The sequence below is a fragment of the Dreissena polymorpha genome, chromosome 8, assembly GCF_020536995.1.
Source record: "Dreissena polymorpha isolate Duluth1 chromosome 8, UMN_Dpol_1.0, whole genome shotgun sequence".
Taxonomy (NCBI): Eukaryota; Metazoa; Mollusca; class Bivalvia; order Myida; family Dreissenidae; genus Dreissena; species Dreissena polymorpha.
This window is the reverse complement of record NC_068362.1, coordinates 229,193-237,842: the sequence shown is the minus strand read 5'-3', so window position 1 is coordinate 237,842 and position 8,650 is coordinate 229,193.

The following is an 8,650-nucleotide window of genomic DNA, read 5'->3' as shown; positions in this document are numbered from 1 at the left end:
CGAGGACAACTTAGTACAATTCAAGACATTCACACGATGTCGCAAGTTTGAACAGCAAAACAATAGTAATAGAGAATTCGCAAACAAATTAAGTAAAACATAACGTAACCCCCTCCCACACAGTTTTGACATGTTCTTATAATAAGTGTTACTGTACACGTTTTGTGGTCAACTCTTATCAAAGTAATAAGTTGTTATATATGTCCGTAAAAGAACTGTCATAAATATCGTTATGGTACCGATTCTGTCAATAACACTCTTTCTGGCAATCCTTATATAACACTCACATAAAGCAGTATAAAGACAACAATTTAACGTATATTCTTTATATGGCCTGAAGGTTTTACCGTAAGCCGTTCAACGGGTAGCTTTTGTAGCACTCATATATGAGACGGTATACTAAGACTAGTAGGTTATTTAAAATGCGACGAGTAAAGGGAAACAACAACGTGTTTTTAATCATTTTTGTTATGTTTAGAGCAAACGTCAAACAAGTAGTAAACCACTAAACACGTACGTTTCAACTGATTCAAGCTTATGATTTACAGACCGTATGGTAATCTTATTAAAAACAAGATGTGTTTGTGAAACACTATGTCCCCTATATTTGACCTTTGACCTTGAAGAATGACCTTGACCTTTCACCACTCAACATGTGCAGTTCCATGAGATACACATGCATGCCAAATATTAAGTTGCTATCTTCAATATTGCAAAAGTTTTGCATTGGCCAAGTTAAGTTTGAAGATAACCAACGGACCAACAAACCAACAAAAAAACCAACAAACAGACAGGGCAAAACAAAATGTCCCCCAGTACAGACTGGGGGACATAAAAATCGCGTACAACTAACGGGAGTAATTTCATGATTTCGAATCCCGAATGACCACAACGCATGTAGTAGAAACACAATCCAGTACGGGTAATTAATTACTGCTGGTGTGTTTTGTGTCGATAATAAGATTTTATAGGAAAACGGAGTCATAAAAAACACTTTACAACAACATCCCTAACAAAAACAACAGCAACAAAAACATTATATAAAATTTGTGTCTGTAATGTGGAATGATTGTAATATGTTGTTTTTTTTCGTTAAATCTATTTATATTGTGTACTGAAATTTTGAAATATTGATTTTGCAGCAGTAATACTGGTCACCGTTTTTTACGATTGTTTAACATTAATTATTACGCATCAAAAAATGACTAACGCTCCAGGAGTGAAATAACGTAATGCTCAATTTTGTTTAATACATGGGTGTTATTTCACTAGTTATATTGTTATGCAAGTTAGCCGAATCACTTAAAAGATATTCATACGCGTTGTCAAAATAATCAAAATAAACATGGCCTCATTTGACATATGTGTCAACGACAAGGTGCAGATTGATGGCCAAGGATATTGAATCGTAACATAAATTGTTTTCCGCGGATTCGCCACACTCTACATGGTTTAAATTATTGACAGTGACTTTGAGGTAAAGCTAGAACGGGAACGATTGACCGTTTTGCCGAACGCTGGGAAGAACGCTGACACGAACGCTGACACGGATCGGATGCCGAGACAAGGGCCCAACAGGTGTTATATCGTTTCTGACTTAGATGTTGAGAATTTTAATCATCAACAAATCAACAAAAACACTTTATCGAAAACTGTAAATGACCTAAAGATATTGAAAGCCTTTTTTGCGGAACCCGAAATAAATGAATTCCGCGAAATTCACGAAATCCCCGAAGGAGAATTATCATTATTACTTTGCGAATTTTTTATTCAGTGAACAAAACAACAGAATGGCGACGATTATGAGCCGTCTGTAATAAGAGGAATGGTGTCCAGCTTTGATCGCCAGTTACGGAGAAAGGGTTATGGCCAGACAATATCGCAGGGTCCTGCTTTTAAGAAGGTCATTGAAACAGCGTCAACTGAAAAGGAGCGGTAAAGGCAATCTCCCTAAAAAGAGTGATCAACTGTGTGATGACGACATAAATAAATGATGGACTTCGAAACAGCTCGGTGTATCTATCCCTGATACAATTCTTCAGACTTTATGGTTGTATAACTTCATACATTTTGGTTTGCGAAGCTGTCAAGAACATCGTGATATGTGTTGGGGTGACATTTCCCTGTTTACTCACGAACATGGCCGTGAATATTTGCAGTTTACCGAAAGACAAACCAAGACGCGTTCTGGTGAGAACCCTAGGGATGTGAGATTTGTAAAGCCGAAAATGTGGGCTAATACACAAAACCCTGATCGATGCCCCATTAGTGTTTACAAGACTTATGCCGACAAAAGACCATATAGTTATTGTAATGCTGATCATCCTTTTTACATTGCAACAACAACTATTCACCTACCTTCACTCCAGGGAAAATGGTTCAAACGAAATCCAGTCCTATATAATTATATATAGCTAAAGTATTCAGTTTCTTGATCTTTAGTTAACTGCATGTTTGCAGATTGTACGCGTCGGCCTTACCGCAATTGCTTGTTTCGGAAAATTTAATATGATTCACCTTTAAACAACATATAAAAACAAACACCGGCCATATCAATTAGTTCAATGTCACCATTTAAGAGTTGAACTTATATCAGAATTTCCCTTTAATTCTTTGTAAGAAAAACATGCGTTCGTACTTCAAAAAGCAATGCTGTCCGATTCATACATTCAAATTCATCTGAATACATGAAAAACATAAGTAAAACAAGGCAATATATAATTATTTGTGTATCATTAGATTGTTTAACCTCTTGTTGAGTTTATCTTCGTAATCTCGCTCAATACGAATGTATCGTTGTTGGTCGTTCTGTGGCTTGCCATGTTGACTCGTTGTCGTAGGCGCTATTTCTTTTTGCCAAAATTACAGATATACTCTTACTTCTAAATATTTATTCAGAAAAAGGGTTTTTTAAGTTCTTAATTGCACTTTGATCTTGTTCCGCTTATCAAGTCATATTAAACATGACGTTAAAGTGTATTTATATTTTAAAGAAACGCTGTATGCACTAAAATATGTAGACATACATGTATACTAGTACAAATATGTTTAACATCAAAGTATAGCTAAATTGTAGCAAATGTATTACTGAGAAAAGAAAACAAAATTAGCAATTACTATATATATATATATACAACTGTTGAATGTGACATGTTATAAACACAAGTAGAATATGTTGAATAATGTATGTTGCGTATTAAGATCATTGCAGAACAACGCAAAGATCAAGTAAAACAGGACTATTGCCAAGTAATAAATGTCCCCTACAGGCTCCACCATTGTCAGATTTTTTTGTTGCCATAGTAACCAGAATTTTTGACGTAGGAACAAATTGAAATGACGTGCAAAATGTCCATATTGCTATCTATCCATGTTTCAAGTTTCATGAAAAATTATGAAGAACTTTCAAATTATCGCAAGATCGAGAAAAGTGTGACAGACAGACTCATAGACAGAAAGACAGACTCACAGACGCACAGAGCGGAAACCATACGTCCCCTCCGGTGAAACCGGTAGGGGACAATAACTTTTGGCTGTTGCAGGCGGTATTGCGTAGATATGCGAATTGATATGCTATGATCATTTAGTCATTCAAAGGAGTGTCGTTAATTTGAAAAAAATCAGAAGTTTTATATTTTCATATATATATATTTTCTATCCCTGTCTGTGTACTTTTCAAGTTATTTAACGTTATAAAAGTAGCCACTCCGCGGATACTGGGTGTGTGGTACATGCTGCTTATTGACGTTTGTTAGTTATTAGTTTAACAGCATGAAATGTCACATTTGTTTTTGTATAACTTGTTTGTTTTTGTGTTTGTTCATTGTAGTTGACAGCTAGCTGCATATTTGTCAATTCTCTCATAGCTATTCTATTTTTTGCTGATTGAATGACACACGAAAACTCGAAATTATTTACAATATTCATTTGGAAGGCTTTTTAAAATACCGTTCTTATGGATGTATTAAATATGACATCTGGAACGAAGGAGTTAACGTCCTTCAATGTTACGGACGTGTCGAACACCGCATTTACGGATGCCGTCAAAGTTATTCGCACAATTATTTTTCATTTGATAGTTTTTGTGGGACTATGCGGTAACACTATTTCGCTAATAGTGTTTTCCACAAGACGAATGCGCCGTGCCTTTTCCTCCGTCTTTCTAACCGCCTTGACCTTAGTGGATAACATATTTCTACTAAGCCTACTAATTTAATGGCTGGATTACGAAGTTCACGATATAATATCTTCGAACGTCTCGTGTCAGTTCCTCATCTACGTAACCTACGTCACAAGTTTTCTAAGCGTTTGGTGTATTGTCGGCTTCTCATGCCAGCGTTACATTGCCATGTGTTACCTTCTGAAACATAAGGTGTACTGCACTGTGTTTCGTGAGAAACTCATAATCTGCACGTTTGCGGCCGGTGCCTGTGTTTTTTACACTTTTAGTTTCTGGACATCAGCGAAAAGACAAGGCGAGAGTGTGACGGCGGACGTTGAATGTGCCTTAAAACGGTAAAATATGGGTTTACTTACAGTCGCAACTTGGATGGATACGCTCTTTACAATGGTTATCCCATTCATCGTCATTGCTTTTGTCAATACGCTAGTTTTGTGTAAGAAAGCGCACTTTCCGATTCAAAAGATGTTTTCAAAGAGGTTTTTACCGCAGAGAGATTTTGAAACAAACTTGTCTGATCCGAATACGTGCAACACCGAGTCTCTTTCGTCATCAGTAGAAGCACATCTGAACCATGATATCCGACGAAAATGTCGCCAAAGATATCGCAAAGTTTTGTTAATAAAGCTCTCACGTTTGTTTTTAACTTGCATTTGTAGTTGTGCTAAATTGTGTGTTGTTAATGATGAACACATTTAAAATCTGTAGTTGATGTTTACAAAAATATTTGATTTTCTGTATCTGTTTGCAATTTTACGCAAACGATTGTAAACATTTTGTTTTACCAACAAAATCAAAATCAGTTTGGGTCATGTTTATATATATATATATATATATATATATATATATATATATATACATATATATAGGATCTGGCACGAGTTGTCATATCATATCATATTTTATTAAACGAGTTCAGGAATTTTGTTAGTAAGCGAGCCTTTGGCGAGCTTACTATCGAATTTCCTGGACGAGTTTAATAAAATATGGTATGATATGACAACGAGTGTCAGATCTTTTTATCACATGCTTTTAAAATGAGCAAATTAAATATTTATTTACGCAAACATAATGATAAAATCCCGAATGTTGTTTACATTTCGTGACGTCATTTGACGTTGCAACGTCATTTCAGCAAAATAACAAAATGCTATTGGTCAATAAACGAAAACTAAACCAATGAAAACTCTTAAAAATGTTGTATTACACATGTGTAATAAAAAAAATTAAATGGTTGTATGACATGGGAAACAGGGTATAGCATGTGATAAATATATATATATATAATTTAATTGCTTTAGTACGAAAATGATTTCGAATGTCAAAATTATACGACGTGTGATTAGGGTATATACGTTAAATTAATTTTCACAGGTTAAGACAAAATAACGTACGAATTCAAAAATGGTTGTCATCACTATAATAACTTTATGCAATCATGCGAGCATAAACATCCGCGGCACACCGCGCAAGCCTACGGATATGTTTGGTAGTGATAATTAAAAACTCCATGAATGCGAAGGGGATCTCGTTTTCAAAATCGCATACAATTCAGTGAATGTCAATACGCTAGTAAATCATGCGAGACACTAATCGAACATAACTCGTATTTTAAGATTTAATGTCTCCAGTATAATAAAATAAAAATATCAACGTTACTGTTTTACTCTTTTCCTGTTAAAAATGAAACAATTTTAAAAGACTTTTGCAACATAATCAAAATGGCTTTTAAAATGCTATTGAGTTGATGAATGTCTTAAGGGCCAGAACATGGTTGTTTTTATTAAAATATCCGATACTATTACATGTTTAATAGTAATTTAAAAATACTGATGCATGTAATTTATATGATGAATCCAAATATAATGAAAATCAAAAGCTACTTATGCTTTGCTTACTATACATAAGATTAAAGGTCTTGCATCAACAAAATTCCATATTAAGACTGGTTTAAATCAATAAAGCTCCGGTACGAAATGCATTATAGTAATAACTTAAGCTACTTAAACATTTAAGTTCAACGTTTTATTTAATTGTAAAATCGTTTTGTTTCTATTTTATAGTTAAATAGTTTGATCACCAATGCTATATATAGTGTGGATCTTTTTTTTAATCAATTAGAATTTCTCTAACATGATTGCATAGAACTGCAATACTATAACTAATTAAAATAATCTTGTTAAATACATATCATAATTATATTGATCTTGTAACTTGATGTTTGTTTTGTTTGTGTTGTTTATGCATTTCCCATTTTCAACACTATTTAAGCAATATTATGACATATACTTATGCACGTACCTGACACTACCCGTCTTAAATCAGAAGTTTTGGGTAATCGTCTTAGAAATAATTTCATTACCATTCTTAACACAATACATGCGGCCATGCATGGAATCAAACCACACGTAATCTCGATAACGTTCACGATGTTTTCCATGTTTCGTGATAAAAAAAACATAGGAGCCACAATAAACATGTATTGGGGCATACCTAACCTGTCACAGAAAGAAGAAGTGACAAGTGTGTATGAAACATATAAGCCCATACTGGCGTTTAAAAGGCCTAATAAGATACAAAACTACATAACATGTGCTCAATTTACGAACAGTTGGAACAGTTCACGTGCGTCAAGTGCATGCGGAAGAGCACGTTGCTCCCATTGTAAATCCATAGATGTTGGAGGTAAATTTAAAAGTACAGTTACAGGCAAGCGATTTAATTTATAGAAGAATATGAACTGTGCGTCTAAAGATGTAATATACCTCATTACATGTAAACAGTATCAGAAGCAGTACTTTGGACAAACCATGCAATCGGTGTCAAAAAGAATGAACAGTCATCGATTTGACATAAGAAACTTTTCTGACCCTGAATTTTCAACATTGGTCGCAACACATTTTAATGAAGATCACCACAGCGCAAATGACTTTTCCTTTATGCCAATTGATGTTGTTAGTTACAACATAACTCGTCTGTGTAAGGAAACTTACTGGAGATATAGACTTAAAACATAACACCCTAATGGTATATTTAACAAAGTTCTTTTTAACATAAAAGGCTAGTTCTGCAATTTAATTGAAGGGATCTTTTCACGGTTTGGTAAATCGACAAAAATGATAAAAGTTGTTTTAGATTCGCAAATTTTCGGTTAAATTATGATATTTGTTAGGAAACAGTATTACTGAACATTTACCATGGTCTAATAAAGCCATTATATGCATCTTTTGACGATTTAAAAACCTGAAAATTATAAAGCGTTGCAACGCGAAACGATATAATAATTTGGAGAGTTCTGTTGTTGTCGTTTAAATTTGTGAAACTACGAAGATTGCTTATATGATGTATAAAATACGCAGCTTAGGTATGCTTGGCAGGATAGCTCAGTTGGCCTATTGCGTTTTTACTTCAAGTTTCCGGGGGTCACTGGTTCGAGCCCTGCTGCGGGCTACTTTTTTCCTTTTTTAAATGTTATCTTTGATTTTTTACTGGAGCTTTTAAAATTTAATGTTTACATTTATCAATATAAAGCATTTAATGACAAACTTTAAAACATGCTAAAATCTGTGAAAAGGCCCCTTTAAGCTTACTTTTGTTTTTTCCTATTAGTATTTTATATATAATTTTATAGGAAATTGTGTATTCTTGAATCCGAAAGTTAAGCTTATTTAATTAACGTTCATTTTATTGACGTTAATTTTCCCGCAATTTAAATGTACGTTATGTCAATGACGTAACATCCGCTTTCTGTTATTATTTGTATTATCATGATGAAGGCGTAAGCCGAAACGTTGATAAAAAGGAAAGAAAAATATCTGCTTTTGTTGGATTTATCATACTACATGTTTCGTGATTAAACAAATTAGCAGATACCTATCCTAGAACTTTGCATTATTTATGTTTTCCTGAGACCGTGGGCACTCATAAAGTAGTATGGAGAATATATTCGTGTTAATGCGATTACATACGATTTAAATGACAACGATGTATTCGCATATCTACCATAAACATATGAATATAACCAATGAAATTAAAGAATATAAATAAACAATATTCATATAGTACCACCAATCAAGTACTGTTTACTGTTTTCTTTTTACATTTTCTGACACTAATGATTCTTCAATTTATTCTAAGTTTTGATTCATAAATGTTTTTTATCTGTATTCGAAAGCGTCACAAGATCGATTTAAGATTATATTGAAGACCTATCAGTTTCGATCAAATCTAATACATGTCTTTTCTTGGCACGTTTGTGTTATTTAGAATAATACTAATATCTAAGAGAAAATAATACATTTATATGCGAGTTTCGCGATAATTATGAATAATGTATGTAAAGGAATTATCGCATTGAAGTTTTGTGCACACTTTATTATTAATTTGGGATAATTTTAGGTATAAGTACAGAGTTTCAAAGTTTATTGTATAATCCATGACATGCACAATATTATACATAAAATAACACAA